Raw genomic sequence first — 20,952 nt, forward strand, 5'->3', positions numbered from 1 at the left:
TATATCCCTGGTGGTGGGGTCTGTTTGGAGGTGGCGGAAATTCCGGCGGATGATTTGGTTTAAGCGAAGGTTGATAGGGTGGAAGGTGAGCACCGGGGCGTTCTGTCCTTTACCTAGATTAAAAATAAAGCCTTTCTTTTAAGACAGAGATAAGGAGTTTAGGTTTCTCTCACAGAGATACTTCACTGTTTGAAATTCCCATCCTCAAAGAGCAGTGGAGGTTGGACTATTGAATATATTCATTGCAGAGTTAGGTAGAATTTGATCAGCAAAGGAATCAAAAGGTTTTGAGGACAGGTAGGAAAGTGGAGTTAAGGCCACAATCAGATCAGCTATCACCTTATCAAATGGCAGAGCAGGTGCAAAGGGCTGAATGGCCTGCTTCTGTTCTTTTCTCCCATATCAAGGTTTAATAAATGCCACGTGAAGTAACTCTATGGATGCCTGTATTCCATCATCAAGTCACCCTTTTCTTTTTCCTAATGAACAGCCCTTGTTATAGTATTGCCACACACAGAGTTCGGCAACAGAGTTCAGTGTCAGTTTCTGTGACCCTGAACCTTTTTATGTCAGCCAAGGCTCCCTGATTGGACCAGGTTAACATCCCCAATCAGTGAACTATGATATTCTATGATGTCCAGCTGGCTGACCTCATTATAATCTCTACACCGTGACTCCTCAGTAGAGACTGTAAGAGTTAAGTAGGGGGTCTGTGAGAATAAGGATCTGTTAGAGCAGCAGCACAACTGTTATAACTTGCTCAGAGCTACACAGCAACACTGCTGCCTCTGAACTCAGACACTTAATTTTAAACTTGAGCAACTTCAGGTCCTGACCCAAACTTTAGGAGTCCTGACTTAAATCCTGTTTCCTTGTGTTTTTGTTTAGCCAGAGATATTAAAGGAGCTGAAGAAAAGGCTCATGAGGGGTACAGACAAAGGTGAATGACAAGAGACTTTTCCCGAGGGTGGGGAAGTTCAAAACAAGGGAGCATGTTTTTAAGGTAAGAGTAGTAAGATTTATAAAGGATATGAGGTGCAACTTTGTTACACAAAGAGTGGTTCATGTGTGGAACGAATGTCCAGAGAAAGTAGTGGATGCAGGTACAGTTACAATGTTTACAAGACATTTGGATTAGTTCGTGAATAGGAAAGATTTGGAGGGATATGGGCCAAGTGCAGGCTGGTGGGACTTGTTTAGTTTGGGAATATGGTCAGCAGGAACTGGTTAAACCCAAGGGTCTGTTTCCATACTGTATATGACTATGAGGAAGATTACAAATCAGTCATGATCTCAATGAATGACAGAAGTGTTGATGGGTTAAATGACCTTCTCTTGTTCCCACCTTCCAGTCTTCCATGAAGATTGCATCTGAAGAATGTTCAATCCCTACATTCGTAAGTGTCTGTGTTAGCAGCTCTGGCAAGTTCCATAATGATCATGATAAATTAGCACCACAGCTGTGGTCTAACAGCAGACCTTTAAGCAGTTTACTTCTTAACACAGCACCCGTTTAGTGCCTCTCTTCACCCCTACAGTAAATTAACGGCTGGTAGTTTTTACTGAAGCTGAGGACACTCCCACATAAACAACCTGGGTGTCATGTCCTGTTTACAGGAAATGGTTAAACAGCTTATGAAGCTTTAATACATAACAAAGTAGGTACTTGCATACGTAATTGGAAACTTCCTGGAGATCTTAACAGCTAGATTATTTAAATTAGGCTAGCTGTGGCAGCAATTCTGTTACAGGTATACCAGAGCAACTACATTCACCTTTGAAGGATGTAACAAAAGAACAAAAAAGGCAGGGCAGAGCGGAAAGGAGCAAGGGAAACAGGTAAAACTGACAAATGAGTGTCGGGCAATGCAAGGAACTCAGAATGTAGGACATGTATGCTTTCTACACTAGGATGGGAGGGAGAATTTAAGGGGACTGTTCAATGGGATTCTTAAAATCCTGTAAATGAAACTGAAATCTCCACTGCAGAGTTGCAAATGAAATTACAATATCTTTCTCAACGGGTGAGTTATCAGTAGGATTTCAAATGCAATAAATATTTTGCAATTAACCTCCACACACAAAGAAATGCAGAAAATACTTACCTACAGCAAGAAACATCACTGTTATGCTGTTCCCATGTAATCAGCTGTTTAGAAATACATGTAGTTGCCATCCTTATTCTTCTTCCCATTTTCTTTGTTACACAATTATTTTGAATTAAAAATCTCCACCTCACAATGAGGAATCTGCCATAAAATTCTTATCCTATTGTGATCTCGCCTAGATTAGAGTGGTGCTGGAAAAGCACAGCAGGTCAGGCAGCATCCGAGGAGCAGGAAAATCGATGTTTTGGGCAAATCCTGATGAAGGGCTTTTGCCTGAAACATCGATTTTCCTGCTCCTCGGATGTTACCTGACCTGCTGTGCTTTTCCAGCACCACTCTAATCTAGACTCTGGTTTCCAGCATCTACAGTCCTTGTTTTTACCTATTGTGATCTCGTGACGTGTCACAGTGTTTGAAGTGCTTTTCTGTAAATATTGAAGATGCTTTATGTCAAACAGATTGTATAATACTTCTTCTAATTCACCCAGACATCTAAACCACCAAAAGAGAAAGAGTATCATGGCTCAATGGTACTGTCCCTACCTCTGGAATGAAGGCTTAGGGTCAAATCCCACTGACAAAAAGGGTCCCAGAATAGTAGTACAATTGTGCATCAAGTAATTTAACAGAGATAGGCACATGTTGCATATTGTGGAACATGTCAATGTAAATATCAGTCCAAATCATGATTCATTTGCCATGTATCATGATAAATGTGGATGAGCAAATCCACTTTACTTCATAGACCCAGAATGATTCTCCTGCCTCAACTGCTTCTTATTTGCATCCTACTAAGGCAGAGGAATTGCCGCTACCAGATAGCTCTTTAGTAAATAGTGGTATTTAGTAAATATGAGACAATATGAAAAGTATATTGGCTTTGCTTTTTATATTAGATACTGGATGTACCAGCAATTATACGCTCAATAATCACAGCTATTTTGGGCCTCTAAAATAATAATATTTTAGAAACAAAGTGAATTTACCACTCTTGATAAAATGTGAAGCAGATATTTTAAAGAGCACAACATAAGGACATTATGGCACAGAAGGCAATCTAAAGCACACTGCAATGTTTGAGTGCTTTAATTTGTTCAAAGTCCTCTTGATAAAGAGAATCTGAATGTTTTTGTAGCCTACATAAGAACCACTAGTAAATAATTGTTGAGTTAGGTTTGAAATGTGACAGATGTTGTAATAATGAAGATTTTAAGTAGGATTAAGGTTAGCTCAATAGTCAATCAAATTGTACATTACGATGTTAATAATCTGCTTTAAGATGTTAATGCACTGCTGATTCCAACAAAGAAGATTTCTACTTTCTATTATCTTTTAACAGTAAATGGTTAAGTTCCATAATTTACTGTAGGGATCAATTCTAATGAATTCAATTGACCCTTTGAAAAAGGTAAGTGTTCACATTCGATGGATTGTTCATTTAGTTCTGCTTACCTTACTTGTAAATTATTATTTATTTTCTTTCCTTTCCTTCTCTTAATAAAGAGAACACAACAACCTATTTCAGCAGAAAATATATGAGTACATTAAAGTCACAATCACTGAAATCTCCATTCATCACTGCTCTTTACACAATGAGTATTTGTGATAGTAGAGATTCACTAAACAGTAAATTACTCAAGTAAATCCACATCCTTCCATTCTGATGCAGCCCCCCTTTGTCTGGTTTACTTGAATGAGCTTCCAAAACAATTATCCCTTTAAAATGCCTCAATTCACAGTATTTATTAATATCTAATAGCATGGCCTTTTTATTTGACATGTCAATCAATATTTATTTTCAATATTTTTGCCTCTAACGTATAACATGTCAGTACACTCTGTTCGTATTGAAAATTGTACTCTCCCAAAAGAAAAGCAGGACGGCCAACCCTAATTACACTGACACTTTGAGAACTGCCGTTGTAACAATTTCATTAACTTTGAAAAAAGGAATGTTTTAAAAGGTTTATTAACTAATCACAATGTTTTATGCCAATTTTCAAAGCGCTTATGATAAAGCTGAGATTTCCACATTACTGTCGAATTATCTGGTGTTGATCGCGAACTGATGATGTGAATGCCTCAAAGTCCTGAAATTGACAGGAAAACAAAAGACCAAAAGAGGACTTAGGACTAGTTGTTGAGTCATGAAAAAAGCAAATGTCAAAACTCATTACTATTTTTAAACAAGGTTCAAAATATGCCACAGAAGAGACAGAGATCAAAAAGGTAAGTACACCAGTTTCTTTTCATCTAAAATATTGCAAGGCATTTCATTCAATATTATAAAAGCTTAATGCTTTTATTGTGTTATACAGCATACTATTCAAATCAAAAAAACTTACTGTAAGACATGGCATTAGAATGGACATGACAAGGTTTCAAATAACAGACACTATGTCATGGTCTGAATTTGCTCTGATCTCAAGAGGGCTCATGTTTCCACACAGTGCACACTACACAAACTCTCACTCTCCAAAACTCTCTAAGTTCAGTTTAAAACCATAATTAAATTACTTTGTGAAAATAGGTAGGTTTGCTTATTCTGAGAATAATACTCAAATCAAAGTTTCCTATCTTCTGTCACATTTGATCAGAGGGTTTTACCATACTCGGCCTTGTGTTGTCTGATCATTATGTAAAACTGAAAGATAAATCTCAGCTGTAGGCCAGGAATTTCAGATTTCTAAAAGAAAATAAGTTAGGAATAATACAAACCCTCAGGGTTCTGTCAGGGCTTGTGCCTCCTGACAGAAAACCACTCTCATTATTAAGCACAAAGTAAATTGTTAGCCTTGCTGCTTTCTCTAACTCCAGAGATTGTCCAGTGTATTTTCAACTGGGTTAAGATGTAAACTTATGCTAAGGATCTGCTCTGAAACCCATCTCTCATATGAAGTTCATCTCTATTGTTCAAGAGCAACCTGTATTTTTATATCATCTTTAACGTATTTAAACATCCCAGGTGCTTCAGGAGTACATTATAAAGCAAAATTTGACAATAGACCATATGAAGCAATATAAAGACTGATGGATAAAAGCATGTTTACACAGTTTTGAAGGTGTATGTTAAAGGAGAAAAGAACAGTGAAGACGTTTAAGAACAAAAGAAATCAAAGCAAGTGTAGACCATTCAGCCCTCATGCCTGTTTCACAATTCACTACAGTCAAGGCCCCCTGTCAATCCACCATCAATCAGGTGAAGCAACCTCCCTGTGTATATCCTATCAAGCCTTGTCAAAATATTCCTGAAGAAGGGCTTGTGCTCGAAACGTCGATTCTCCTGCTCCTTGGATGCTGCCTGGCCTGCTGTGTTTTTCCAGCACCACATTTTTCAACTCTGGTACTCCAGCATCTGCAGTCCTCACTTTCTTCTTCTTGTCAAAATATTGTATGTTTCAAATTTCAGAAAGTACAGACCCGAATTATTGAGTCTGTCATCATAAGGTAACATTCTTGACCTAGGATCCAATCTTTGCACCAACAGTGTCCAACACAGGTATTTTGTTCCGTAGATATAAACACCCCCGATGTAGTAGTAACAGAAGCTGGGACAAATGTAGTAAGGCTTCTTTATTCTTGTCCCTCACTCTTTTTGCAACAAAGGCAAACATGCAATTTGCTTTCTGAAATGTTTGTTGAGTCTACCTGCTAATTTTATGTTCTTTGTGCAAGTACTAGAACATCATACATTACAAGTTTCATGTTTGTTAAAATATACAGTCCGCTTTTCTATGTTAGCACCAAGCTGAATAATCTCAGCGTTTCTCACATTATATTTCATATTGCCCACTCATGGAATCTACCTCTTTCTTTGTGCAACATCTTTGTGTGCTCCTTGCAACTTATATACCTTCCAAACGTTGTACCTTCAGCTAACCTTGATGTATTACTTTCAGTCTCTTTGTGTAAGTCATTAATATAGATTAGAAATAGCTGAAGCCCAGTGTATTGATTCTCCAGGCACTCCATTGAATGCAGGCTGCCAACTCAAAAATGGCCATTTATCCCTATTGTTTGCTTCCTGTCCATCATGCTTGCTAATATATCACTCCAATCATTAGCCCTTATCTTACACATTAAACTTTTGTGTGGAATCTCAGCATAAGAAAATCCAAGTATACTAGATCTACAGGACCCTTTTTATCAACTTTATAAGAAAAATGTTCAATAAACTAAGATAAATTTGTGAAACGTGACTTCAGTTTTGTTAAATTATGTTGACTTTGCCTGATCATACAATAGATTTCTCAGTGAGTTAAGACCTACGTCCTAACATATTTCAGCATTTTCTTGCTGGCTCATGTCAGAATATAGATCTGTAATTCCATATTTTCTCTCTCCCTCTTTTCCTGAGTAGCATTTCCAATCAGCTGAATCTGTTCTAGAATCTAGAATATTTTAGAAAGTCATCACTACCTTTGCAATACCTCTTTTAAAAGACTGAGGACTGAAGCCACTATGTCCTTGGAATTTGTCAGCTTTTAATCCCTTAAGAATCTTTAATGTTTTCTCTTCCTGAACACTTGTACACTCTTCAGGCTATCCTCTATTTCTAATACATAACTTGTGTCTCCTACTGTGAAGACAGACAGGAAATACTCATTAAACACCTCTGGATTAGAGTGGTGCTGGAAAAGCACAGCAGTTCAGGCAGCATCCGAGGAGCAGGAAAACCAGATGCTGCCTGAACTGCTGTGCTTTTCCAGCACCACTCTAATCCAGAAACTGGTTTCCAGCATCTGCAGTCATTGTTTTTACCTCATTGAACATGTCTGTCATTTCTTAGATCCATGTGATAATTTCACCTGTCCCAAAGTACCTATGGTTAGTTAAGTAGTCTCCTCCTTTTTTTTGCTTGTAGGAGCTCTTAGAATCTATTTTAGTTTCTGACTAATTTATATTCATTCTCTTTTTATTAACTTTAGATCACCCTTTTTGCTTCTAAAATAGTTTCTAAATTGGTTTCTAAAATGCTGTTCATTCTCAGGTTTACATCTATTCTTTACATTAGTTCCCACTTCCACTTTAAATCTCTTCTTTTACCTTAATGTATTCTTAACTTTCTTAATAAGCTAAGGGTTGACCTCTCTCACTCAGATTTCTTTCTAATTGAATGCTTTTTGTTTAACAATTACAATTGTTTCTTCCCACTATTTATTTATGCTATTCATTTGAATCTATTTACCCAAATAACACTAGCCATTTTTCCACTCATTCTGATGTAATTGGATTTGTTTAAGATTCTTCTTTGTCACTGAACATTATAGTGCGCTTCTGCCTCCCATTATGTTTCTGATGTAAAATTCTGGCTTCTCGATATTTAGTGAGAGAAAGTTTGACAGTCTGATAAGCTGCCAGAGGAAGTGGTGGAGGCTAGTACAATTGCAACATTTAAAAGGCACCTGGATGGGTATATGAATACTAAGGGTTTGGAGGGATATGGGATGGGTGCTGGTAGGTGGCACTGGATTGGGTTGGGATATCTGGTCAGCATGGACACGTTGGACCGAAGGGTCTGTTTCTGTGCTGTACATTACATCTCTATGACTCTATGACAGTGGAAGAGTTGAGAGCAGTGTAGTGATGATGTTGAGCTAGGTGTCATGGGCATAGATATGAAAGTTTATGCTCTGTTTCCAGATGATGATACTAAAGGGCAGCTGTAGATGGGAAATAAGCAGGAAACAAAGATTGACCTCTGAATTATCCCACAGGCAGGAATGACAAGAGAAGCTATTGCAATTTATACTTTGGTTACATTTGGGTAGATAAGAATTGGGGCAAGTGCTGTCCCATCCAGCTTGAGCCATCTGACTTTGTGTCTGCATTAAAAGGCAAGACAGAAGTACCATGAACCTTTTAAGATCTAGCCAAGTGGACAATGCACAAAAAGGCAATGCAAAGCATGGATGCTGTGAGCATCCAAGTAGGCAAAGAGTGAGCAAGCACTAAGAGAGCAAGCATGGATCCTTGAAGTGCGCTCTGTTTGAATCCATGAAATTGGTGTCTGTCCTTGTATGCAAAATGTGTTTGCAGCAACAGTCTGAGAAAATATGCCAGAATGTGTCAAAGTGATGTATGGAAGTGCAGAGCTTTCTGTAGACTCAAGATGTACCTTGAGGGTGTGGGGGTGCAGCTGGTACATGTCAGATAGCAACAACTATGAATGGTTGGGATGCATGTGGTAACTGCCCATCATGAATGCCCTCAGATGTGGTGATTAGTGTACCAAATGGAGGCCCAGAGGAGCAAGCGGCAAACTGGAATCACCTGGTGATTGCTCTGACTTTCGTATCAGCAATTGTTACCATCTAGTATCTATCCAGTGGGTAGGAGAATGGAAACTGCATATTAACAAGGCAAGCTTAAATAATGATGAGATGTTAATGCATGAAAATGCATTAACCAGTGAAGATCTCACATTGTTGTTCAACACTTGGTTGGAAAATGGAACATTTTGCACTTGGTGTAGAGACACTCCTCACTGCCCATCTCACAAGATTTTCTGAACTTTCTCCCTGATGTACATGCTTCCATCCTGGGAAGATGCAGTCCTTAACACTGATCCCATTCCATTTGAAACAAATATGAACAATGATACCATTTGGGTTTATTTTGTGAATTAAATGAAGTATGTTTCCTTCTTGTGAAAAGAATTCTGGGTAGAACACAGCATAGAAAATAATGTCAAGGAGAACAGAAGGTAGTTTAGTCCATTGATCTCCATAGCAATTTGTCTAAATCAATCTAGCACATGAAATTAACTTTGAAATCCCCCAAATCCTTGATTCTGTGAGCTTCCCTGATAGCTCATGACATAAGTTTATCATCGTGATTAAAGAGGTTCTGAAATCTAGGTTAGGTTTCATTTTCACCAATTTAAAGTTAATTTTTTTTTAATGACCTGATTGACTGTATGTAATATTCTGATTTCACTTGTTTTCATCCATTCCTGGGACAGTGGGGTTGACAACAATTATTGCCACCTCATTACCCTGACAAGATCGTGTTTCTGTGAAGCATTTGACTGTGAATCAGGCAGGCATCGGAACCTAGCAGGTCGCGATGGAGGAGACTCAGCCTTTGGCTTTGAACCACAGATGGAAATACTTGCCACCTATGTGATGAGCAAACTAATTGTGGCACCTTGGTTCAGAAGGCAATTTGAAGTGGTAGGAACGTGATCATGATGCGAGACAAGTGACTGTTCTCTGCAGCTTGTTATGATTTCCATATAGACAAACGTTTTTTAAAGAATTCAAACTTACAGTTCTTGATTGAAAGAATGGTACAAGTTTTACATTTTAAGACTTTTACTCTAACAGATAACTAAAAAAATGGCTCAGTAAATACTGTGTTCTCTTCATAGACAACATGTACTCTAAATGACCGACATTTGTCTCCTACATTTATCACCCATTACACTTTCTGTGAAAATATTCTCCTTACCACAATCAGTCCACAGATGTCTCTTACTTCCAATTGTTCCTGTATCCATACACCACCAAGTGGTAACTTTGAGTGACTACCTCCAGATGTTTTCTGCAGATTTTGTAGAGCTTCTTAAATCTAACAGCCCACTCTGATTATATTTTTCCCCCTTTACTTAGCCATGCCAGAATGAATCTCCTAGAGTCCAGACATGGATGTGACTCGAGACCATACCCTTTCTGCATCTGGATTTAGTAGCTCACAAAGCCACGTGGCTTCTTCTACCTGCTGGAACATTTAGAATATTTGTTGTCTGTCTGTGATATTCATTGATATTTAGGGAAACTTGAAGCCTGATCCCAAAAAAAAGGCTCCTGTTGGGAAAAGGGCAGTGTGAAACACATTAAATTTGCAGAGAAATGCTAATTAGTTATTCTTGACCACAACTCTCTTTTAATCATAAATGGAAGTAAATCAGTTTGCAGTACTGCTATTTACAATTCAATACTGACAACACCTTTCCAGAACTTTAGGAAACTCAGGGTCCACTCATGGTAAACTCAGGAACTGCTACCAATATCTCCAAGCATAATCCCTTTGTACTTGCTTCTCAAAAAAAATCTAGGATTTCCTTTGATCTATCCAGTTAGACAGATTGCAGAGTAGGTCAAATGACCCCCTTCATTTGTACTAAACTAAAAAGCACAGTCCCAAATTAGAATAACTGTATGAACCCCGTACTTGCAGCAAATTGTAGTCAGTGGCAGGATGAAGAATATCTTTTTGTTATTGGAGATGAACTTAAAGCAGAAGAGATAGGATTCACTTCGGAGCCAATGGATGTTCTCCTGAGAGAGTTTCAGAAATTTGCCTGTCTCTACCTCCAGAGGGGAGGCCATATTGGATTTGGTACTCGGTAATGAACCGGGACAAGTGGTGGGCTTGTTAGTGGGTGAACATTTTGAATGGATGTTCTCCTGAGAGAGTTTCAGAAATTTGCCTGTCTCTACCTTAGCTTTACAATTCTTGGTTCAATTTACATCCCTTGACTCCCATCGTATGCAAGTATCTCTCAATCTCTGATTTGAACATTCTCTATGAATGTGCAAATTCACTTCACTACTGTGAAGAATTCTAAAGATGCATAACACTTTGAGTAAATAAATTCCTCGTCATCTCAGTCTTGAACTGCTGATCTCTTACTCTGAGTCTTCTCAGCCAGATATAGTCTCACCAAAGCTTTAAATGGTTAGTCTTTTTTCTGAGCTCCAATTCCTATGTAATAATTTTTCTTTAAAATTTTTCATACCAAAACAGGTAACATCAATTTTTTCACACTCTATGCCAAGTTATCGTCCATTCACTCACCATGTCCATTTTATTTTGCAGCCTCTGTGTCTTGCTCACATTTAACTTTCCCATCTGATTTTTTTATCCTCAGAGAACTTAGATCAACTGCATTGACCCCATATTATTCTTTTAAATTTAAAGAGCTAAGGCCAAAGCACTGATCTATGGGCATCCTATTGAAGCTGAAGATGTCCCATTTATTCCCACTCTTTGTTTAACATTAACCTGACTTCATTCCATATTAATGTATTAGCATCAATCTCACAATCGCTAATTTTATGTAATAATCTCTGGTTTGGAACCTGTAACGATGCTATTCCTTTAACAAAGGTTATTCTGGCCTTTTTTCAGTTTTTTCAGAGGGGTCATAAAGGCAGAGGTGCTGAAATGTCTGAACTGGCTATTTTAATAATGGTAGCAGATGCTGTCTAAGTCAGAAAAGGCTTTCAGGTTTTTCTTAAAGCTCTAGTACAATGTAAGAGGAGTGGCCGGTTCTCCCAGTTCAGGGGGCTTTCTAGTTTTAAGTTTTTTTTAGCTGGGGAGCTAAAGATCAGCTCTATGCTGATATTCTCTCTCTGACATCTCTCTACTATAAGAACCTGTGTTTGAATTTACCTTTTTGCCAAGGGTTGTTGCAGAAAATAGTAACAGCTCTTTGTTGAGTTGCATTTTCATGTTAGTTGGGTTTTCAAATAGTTATGTTATCTTAAATTTGGTTTTCTTTTGTTCGTGTGTCAATAAATTCTGTTTTGTTTAATACCAAATGGTTTGACCATCTGCATTCATCTGCGAATATTCACCTTACATCTACTTAAAACTAGAAAAGTTATGTTGTGGGCTATCTTCGTAAAATGTTTTGAGGGGGTCTGGTCTGATCCATAACAAAACCTATCTAATAGTTTTGAAAATCCCAACAAATACATTCACTGGTTACCCCTTAGTATACTGGTTAATAAACAGACGTGTCAAACATGGGTTCCCTTTCATAAATCCATGTTAACACTTCTCACTCATATTGTGAATTTTCTAAGTGATCTAAATAAACAGTACTAAGTTCTCCTCAGCTGGTGAAACAAACCAGGCACTACCAGAACAATTACCCAAAAATAAATTGAATATTCAGTGGAACTGAATATCAGGTGCTAATTTCATTTTGTCCGCTATGAGTGACTGCCCAAAATGAATTTCTATGCCATAGAATCCAAACTCTGTTCCTGATATCCTGCTAACAGGCCTGTTCTCTGACTTCACCTTCCGCGGTTTTTGGGTGGCAGAGCGGCTCAGTGATTAGCATTCCCGTCTCACGGTGTTAGGGACATGGGTTCAATTCTAGCTTTGGGTGACTGTCTGTGTGGAGTTTGCGCATTGTCCCTGTGTCTGCGTAGGTTTGCTCTGGTTTCCTCCCACAGTCCGTAGATGGGTTGGCCATGCTAAATTGCACACAGTGTGCTGGATAGGTGGATTAGCCACAGGAAATGTAGGGTTATAAGGGAGGGCGTTGGGATGCTGTTCGGAGGGTTGGTTCAGACTTGACGGGCTAAATAACTACTCCAATACGGTAGGGATTCTGTAATTGTGTCTCCATTTTTTTTGAATAGCCATGTTAGGTTTGCTAACCTTCAATTCACGTGGATCATTCTACAAATCTATGGACGTCTGGAACATTAAACTGATCAAGGTTCACTATCTCGATAACTCCAGGCCATCATCAGGTCCAGGATATTTGTTGGCTTTTAGTCCTATTAAAGTAAATATAAAATTTGATAATTTAATAATTTCCATCCTTGAAGTATCTTTACTGAAATGTTATCAGTTAATCCTGTCTCATATGCTAAAACCTTGACCTAACACAATCTGTCTTTGTCCTTGACGTACTGATTTAGAAACCTAACTTGAATGCAATAAAGGAACTTAACCCATTCCCCATTATTACTGTACATTTGGTTTACCCAGTCTGTATAAAGATCTAAGTCTCCCATGATTACTGAATGACCCAGCAGTGGAGAGTTTTCCCATAATTCCCATTGCCTTCAATTTTACTAAGCCCGTTGATGCCAGACGGAGTTAAATACTGTCTTGACGTCAAGTAAACTCACTCACCTCACCTGTGGAATTCAGTTCTTTTGTCCTTGTCTGAGCCACGCTGAAATGAGACCTGGAGCTGAATGGTCCTAATGGAATTGAATAATGAGCAGGTTATCAGTGAGGAAGTCTTGTTTGTTCGCATTGTTGCAGACATCTTCCATCATTTTGTTTATGACTGAGAGCAAACTGATGAAGTGGTAAATGGTCAGGATTGATTTGTCCTGTTTTTTCTGACAGGCCATACCCAATAAGTAGACACCAGAGTTATAACTATACTGAAACGACTTATTCAAAGAGCAGCTAGTTCTGCAACAGCATTCTTCAGAACCACGGTTTGGATTTTATTGGGACCCATAGTCTTTTCTGTGTTCAGTGTGCTCAGCCATTGAAATGAATTGAATTTGCTGAAGATTTGTTGAAGTCCACCTCCCAATCCCCATCCCTATCCTCACCACATTCTACAGAGGGTTCATTGAGAGTACCCTGAGCTCCTGCATTACTGCCTTGTTTGGGAATTGCATCATCCCAGATCATAAGACCCTACAACGGATAGTGAGGACAGCTGAGAAGACTATCGGGGTCTCTCTTCCCTCCATTACAGACATTTACACTACATGCTGCATCCGAAAGGCTAAGAGCTTTGTCGAAGATCACATACACCCCTCACTAAAACTCTTCTCCCTCCTGCCATCTGGCAGAAGATACTGGAACATTCAGTTTGTCATGGCCAGACTGTCCAACAGTGTCTTCCCCCAAAACATCAGTCTCCTTAACACAGTATAATCGGACTCTTTCCCATCTGAAATTCTTTCATATTGCTGCTAGAAAAATGTCTATTATCCATCATTCTTCCATTACACTGTAACGGATGTGTTTTGCACTTCTTATGCAGTTTATGCCATGTATTGGAAATGCCGGTTTTGGACTGGGGTGTACAAAGTTAAAAATCACACAACACCAGGTTATAGTCCAACAGGTTTAATTGGATGCACTAGCTGATGAAGGAGAGGCGTTCCGAAAGCTAGTGCTTCCAATTAAACCTGTTGGACTATAACCTGGTGTTGTGTGATTTTTAACTTTATGCCATGTATGTTTGTGTAGTTTGTGCTGTCCATGTAGCACCCTTAGTCCTGGAGGAAAGCTGTCTCGTTTTTACTATATCAGTTGTATACGGTAGAAATCATAAATAAAAGTTACTCTACTCTACTCTATTAGCTTTTCTGATGATGGTAGGGATCTCAGGAGGAAGTCAAGCTGAACAATCTTGGCAGATCTGGCCAAGATGGTTGTAAAACCTAGAACTTTCCTGCACTGACATGCTGGTCTCCCCTATCATTAGGGATGGGTGTGTTCACAGAGCCTTGGCAACCAATTAGTTGTTTAGTTGTCCATCATTCTTCATGATTAGATGTAGCATTGCTGCAGAACTTACATCAGATCCATCACTTGTCAAAATCTCTAATGTCCCAAAATGTTAACTTTGTTTTTCTCTTTGTCCATCGATTCTGACTGACCTGTTGAATATTTCCAACATTTTCTGGTCGTATTTTAAATTCTCACTATCCATAGTATTTTGCTTTTATATACATTCTTCATGGCTCCTGGTCCAGCCAAATGATAAAGACTACTCTTTCACTGGTTTAAATCCAACAACCAAGGAGACACTCAGCCAAGCATCTGGATTCGACAAGTTTAAACAACTCATGTTGAGAAGATTCCCAAATGTCATTGAGGCAATTTTTATTAACAAGTGTACAAAGAAGAAGGACCAATGTGGGATTGATGGCCTGAAGATTGCATGTTTACATTGTACAGGGCAGTATCTTGACACCACACACTATTTTATACCATCACGAAGTTTTGGAAAATCAATGTTTATTCTTTGGCTTTATCCTCCTCTGTATTTTTCAGACTCTCTTTAGCCAGACAAGAATATTTTCTAATTCTCTAATTTTCACAATCAGGCAGTCTTACAGATCAGATTGGAATTTTAATTCATTTTGCCTGTTCACTATGACATTGCAGGAGGTTACTGCCTGACTGCAATCTCTGTCCAAATGTTTTAACTCTTGGTAGAATTCTGTGTTTTCTGCTTCTTAATGCTGGAATTGCTTCCTCATAATTTCAAATTCCAATTCTTTCAGATCAGAGCTTTCCTTTTTTTGCTGATTCAGGTCCAGCAGGTTGAGTTCAAATCACCCTGTTAATAATTTAACTGATTTCAGTTGATTAGGTTATTAAAGTTTTCTTTTGTTCATAATCTTGAACACAAATCATTCTGCTGTTATGTGCATTTCATTAATGGAAATTCGCTGTAGCATGATTGACAAATTGGAAACACTGTTTCTAAAGCATAAACTTTTAAAACATGTATTGACTGTAATGCGATTACATCATCAACACTTTAAGCGCTGTTTCTAAAGTGCGATTTTTCTATAATAAAGGACTGCACAAGAACACAACCATCATGATATAGAAGGACTACCTGTACTTACTCTTTTGTTTTTGCGGCTTCCACTTGTTACTTTACATCTCACTTTCATTAAAGCATTCCAGTGTTGGTGCCTGTTTCCTGATACTGTGGGAAAAATATTATTGAGAATGTATCGGGTATGAGTAGGTCGGGAAAGAGTTAAGTTTTGAGTTTTGTGAAATAAGAGGTTCAGCTGAGCATGACTCAGATCAGATAAGAACTTGCAGCGAATAATGGGGTGCTGGAGGCAAGGGTAATGGGTTAACAAGGTGGAAAGCAGTCAGTACGTAGAGCCATTTAACAATATTGGAAGTATTCAGTATGTAAGGTCAGTTTAACAAGGTGAAAAGTATTCATTATGTGAAGCCAGTTGAGGTTAAGAACATTCATTGTGTAACAGCAGATGGCTTAACCTTTACTGTTGATACTCGCTGATTGTAACGGTCACCCAATCAATATGTATGTTGCCTTATCTAGATGCTCTTCCCTGTGAAATGACTATATAGTTCATTAAGAAACTGCAATTCCAGAGAAGACCAAGAACTCACATCCCTGAGCATGTGGGCGATTGTTCTCTTTCCCTCAAGGGTCCAGAATAAGGATGAAGGAGACAAAGCCATACTGTGTCTCTGAGCACTTTGCTTCAACTGAGGACGGGAAATGGGATGACAATATTATAACTGCTTGTTCAGAGCAGAAGTACTGAGAGACCCTGAAGTTTGAGGAGATCGGAACCCCAAGGAAATAATTTGCTTTCCAATTGCAGCAGGAAATGCAGACAACCTCCACAGAATCTTAGGGCTGGAATCTTGATTAATAAACTCTGTGATTCAAGTTAAGAACAACTTGCATTTGTGTAGCATTGTGTTTTAACGTGTTAAAATAGCCCAAAATATTTCAAAATTAAATGATTATTTGAGAATGCCTGCTCAGTCAGCTGTTGAATTACATTGGTTAGACATCTGGACTCTCCTTTTAATTCTTTGCAGTTTAGTATCTCTGCCCTTTCCATGAGTCAGTAATTGGTTTGTGAGAGCAGCATAATTCTGATGAGCTCAGCAGAATCTTGAGAACACAGATACTTTCACTCCAAATAACTTTAACCTGGTCCTTCCTTTTAACTTGTAACTGTGACCTAAAAAGAAACACATGTAGATTTCAATCTCTTTGCTTTGAGTATCTGAACAGCAGATTAGAAATCATGAGCAATTTCCTGTTAGCTCCATATTCTGAAACATACAGGACAAACTTAACTGTATACAAGGGCTGAGAAGATAGTTTACTCCAGTTTTCAATGAATGATTGGAGGCTCAAATAAGAATTCCATTTCAGTCTCAAGCCTCATCTGCATCATAATGGCAAGAGTTGGCATCTATCACAATTCCATTGGTAGCTCACTTAGTATAAATATTTACTTTTGGGCTGCCTTATCTCACACACAGAGTTTCTCAGCAAATTCATGGAGGATGAGACAAGATAGCAGCAAGTTTTGATGTGACATCCAAACATAGATCTGTTGAGACTGAGATTCCCAATTCAGAGCTACCACCTTCACATGTGACCAGAGTCAAAGAAGGGTCATGGAACCTATTAAAAATGGCATCAACTGGGGAACCTAACAAAACATCATAAAGAACAGGAGATTTCTAAATGTAGTTTCAAGCTGACTATCAGCAGGTTAGATGTAGTGACAGACTGGAGTTTAAAGCAGCTGTCAACTGTAATTTCAATGATTTATCATTAGTTACTAATAGGATCATAATTCCCCTTACCTCTGAATTTCCGTCTGTATTTCATTTACCCCCCTCCTTTGGTTTCATCGCTTCACCCATTCCTGAGTGTCGTTGTAGTTCTTGTCAGACTTTCTCAGAGGTTTAAATTAAAAGAATGAATAAACTTTTATTTTCTCAACAAACAAAATGTAAATCAGACAGCACCCACTCAGTAATCCACACAAGATGCACACACACAAGAAAAAGTGTTTACAAAATACATAACATACACTTAGATTACCAAGAGTCCAAAAAGTCAATTTTACTGCGCATTCTCAAAATGGAACTGTTCTGGGTCTGAGCATTCTTTTTTGGTTCACTGAAGACAATAGAGATTAGAGATTTCTGGCAATAAACTGACAGTGGCTAACGTCATGCAACACCAGATTTCTGCATTTTCCAGTTGAAGTTGTGACTAAACCCATGTAATAAAGATGCAGTCTGCAGGTTAAGACCAATACTTCTCTTTTTGTCCATGTTTGGGTTCCATGTAATTTCCTTGTAAGGTTCTTCCTTTCCTGAGCGCAAATGTTTCTTGCCATGGTCTTAGTTTCAGAGGACTCCCTGGACTGCCCTGGTTATTAAAAGGTGATTCCTACTGTAAACCAGTTTCTGTCATGTGACCACCATATCAATGTTCCCATTGTCCACACAAATAATTTGAAAGGCTAAGCAATCATGACACAGTGAACAATATTTTATGAACCCATCAATTTTCAGATATGAATAGCCTCCAAATATCCTAATTTGCACTTCTGTCTCCGTGAGACCAGAAAACCTGGGAAGGCTGCTTACCTATTAGGTAACTTCCCATACACGTTCAGACATTAATCAGAGTCTGTCCATACAGAAAAGGCAAAAGGTCACATGACCACTGGACACCATCTTATCAAGTTAAATTAGAGTCATCGACATATACAGCACGGAAACAGACCCTTTGGTCCAACTCGTTCATGCAGACCAGATACCCTAACCAATCTAGTCCCCTTTGCCAGCATTTGGCCCATATCCTTCTAAACCCTTCCTATTCGAATATAAATCCATCCAGATGCCTTTTAATTGTTGTAATTGTATCAGCCTCCACCACTTCCTCCAGCAGCTCATTCCATACATGCAATACCCTCTACATGAAAAATTTACCCCTTGGGTCCCTTCTAAATTTTTCCCCTCTCACCCTAAACCTATGCCTTCTAGTTCTGGACTCCCCCATCCCAGTGAAAAGACTTTGTCTATTTACCCTATCCATGACCCTCATGATTTTATAACCTCTACATGGTCATTCCTCAGCTCTAGGGAAAACAGCCTTAGCCTATTCAGCCTCTCTCTATAGAAAATCAAATTGTCCATGCTCCATGCTGTTTTTTAAAAGTAAAATCATCTTCTTCATAAGTTCATGGGCATATGACAAAGGATAACATCACAAGGAGGGAAGCTAAATTCTCTGATGTCTCTTATGGACCAGGCCAGACCCCCTGGGGTCTAGAGGTTGGTAAACATGGTGCCACTGTTTAAGAAGGGCGGTAAAGACAAGCCAGGGAACTTCAATCTTCAGACTGGTGAGCCTGACCTCAGTGGTGGGCAAGTGTTGGAGGGAATCCTGAGGGACAGAATGTACATGTATTTGGAAAGGTAAGGACTGATTAGGGATAGTCAACATGCTTTGTGCACAGAAAATCATGTCACACAAACTTGATTGAGTTTTTCAGAGAAGTAACAAAGAAGATTGTTGAGGGCAGAGCGGTAGATGTGATCTATATGGAGTTCAGTAAAGCGTTCGACAAGGTTCCCCATGAGAGACTGATTAGCAAGGTTAGATCTCATGAAATACAGGGAGAACTAGCCATTTGGATACAGAACTGGCTCAAAGGTAGAAGACAGAGGGTGGTAGGGGAGGGTTGTTTTTCAGACTGGAGACCTGTGACCAGAGGAATGCCACAAGGATCGGTGCTGGGCCCTGTACTTTTTGTCATTTACATAAACGATTTGGATGCGAGCATAAGAGTAACAGTTAGTAAGTTTGCGTTTGGTATGCTTTCCTTTATTGGTCAGAGTATTGAGTACAGGAATTGGGAGGTCATGTTGCGGGTGTACAGCACATTGGTTAGGCCACTGTTGGAATATTGCGTACAATCCTGGTCTCCATCCTATCGGAAAGATGTTGTGAAACTTGAAAGGGTTCAGAAAAGATTTACAAGGATGTTGCCAGGTTGGAAGATTTGAGCTATAGGGAGAGGCTAAACAGGCTGGGGCTGTTTTCCCTGACGCGTTGGAGGCTGAGAGGTGACCTTATAGAGGTTTACAAAATTATGAGAGGCATGGATGGATAAATAGACAAAGTATTTTTCCTGGAATCAGGGAGTCCAGAACTCGAGGGCATAGGTTTAGGGCGAGAGGGGAAAGATATAAAAGAGACCAAAGGGGCAACTTTTTCACACAGAGGGTGATACGTGTATGGAATGAACTGCCAGAGGGAGTGGTGGAGACTGGTACAATTGCAGCATTTAAGAGGCATTTGGATGGGTATATGAATAGGAAGGGTTTGGATGGATATGGGCTGGGTGCTGGCAGGTGGCACTAGATTGGGTTGGGATATCTGGTCGGCATGGACAGGTTGGACTGAATGGTCTGTTTCCATGCTGTACATCTCTATGACTCTAAGGCAGCCCAGACCCTAACTTTGCTGGTTGTGTTAAGCAAGTGTAAGGTGGATATTCAGGAGGGATGCAGCTGGCTCAATCACCCAGCTTGAAGCAAAACAGAATTTATTGTACAGATGAACAAATGAAAATAGTATTTAGAATAGCATAACTATTTAAAAACCCAACCAACACCAAAACACAACTTAATGAAGAGCTCTTTTAATTTCTGGTAACATTCCCATAAACACACCCTTTGGCAAAATAAGGCAAATTCAAACATGGGCTCTTACATGAGAGAGATTGCAGAGAGAGTCTGAATAGGGTAAACAGGCAAAGTCTTTTCCCTGGGGTTGGGAAGTCCAGAACTAGAGGGCATAGGTTTAGGGTGAGAGGGGAAAAATATAAAGATAAGTGGTGGAGGCTGGTACAATTGCAACATTTAAGAGGCATTTGGATGGGTATGTGAATAGGAAGGGTTTGGAGGGATATGGGCCGGGTGCTGGCAGGTGGGACTAGATTGAGTTGGGATATCTGGTCGGCATGGATGGGTTGGACCAAAGGGTCTGTTTCCATGCTGTACATCTCTATGACTCTATGGGTCAGCCGGGAAATCTCTGTTGAATCAGGGAACCTTCCACCCCAGCAGCTTTCTCTGACCAGCAGTTTCAAATAGACTGCCTGCTAAAAACCAAACCAAGCCAACCAATAAAAACCCTGAACTGGGAGAACTGGCTACTCCCCTTTAATTGTACAAGTGTTTTAAAAACATCTTAAAAGCCTTTTCAAGTAGATATTTGCAAACATATCAGAACCTCTGCCTTTTTAACCTCCCTTGAGAAAAAACAAAGAGAACATAACCTTGTCAAAGGAGTGGCATCATCACATATATAATTCTTTTGTTCCATCACAGAAGGAAAAAGATCATATTCATAACATCCATCATTCAGGCAATTTCATTCTTCTCCAGATTATTGTTACCAAACATTCTGCAGGTTTTTTTGTGATGTTTAAAGTTTGAGCTAAACATCATCCCTTAAGATGAGGTAAGATTAAATATTTCTCCATTTGATTGGTGTTTTTTAAAATTCATT

General features: G+C 39.0%; 2 long non-coding RNA genes across 6 annotated transcripts; one reads left to right on the plus strand and one right to left on the minus strand.

The window, feature by feature from the left end:
* Window positions 1-1,746: 1,746 nt before the first annotated feature.
* Window positions 1,747-16,438, plus strand: LOC122539354. Its single transcript, XR_006309051.1, has 3 exons — window positions 1,747-1,839; window positions 4,300-4,337; window positions 15,928-16,438. It is a non-coding gene; the product is annotated as an uncharacterized LOC122539354 (long non-coding RNA).
* Window positions 3,872-18,145, minus strand: LOC122539353. 5 transcript variants are annotated; one of them, XR_006309049.1, is made up of 5 exons: window positions 17,223-18,145; window positions 16,400-16,585; window positions 15,473-15,555; window positions 12,998-13,063; window positions 12,346-12,631 (listed from the first exon to the last, which is right to left on the minus strand). It is a non-coding gene; the product is annotated as an uncharacterized LOC122539353 (long non-coding RNA). The 5 variants fall into 5 exon arrangements; XR_006309048.1 differs by lacking the exons at window positions 16,400-16,585; window positions 17,223-18,145 and adding an exon at window positions 3,872-4,198 and having other exon boundaries at window positions 12,510-12,631; window positions 15,473-15,672; XR_006309050.1 differs by lacking the exons at window positions 16,400-16,585; window positions 17,223-18,145 and adding an exon at window positions 9,069-9,916 and having other exon boundaries at window positions 12,510-12,631; window positions 15,473-15,672.
* Between the last annotated feature and the right edge of the window lie 2,807 nt (window positions 18,146-20,952).

Source organism: Chiloscyllium plagiosum, chromosome 32 (genome assembly GCF_004010195.1).
Source record: "Chiloscyllium plagiosum isolate BGI_BamShark_2017 chromosome 32, ASM401019v2, whole genome shotgun sequence".
Classification (NCBI taxonomy): Eukaryota; Metazoa; Chordata; class Chondrichthyes; order Orectolobiformes; family Hemiscylliidae; genus Chiloscyllium; species Chiloscyllium plagiosum.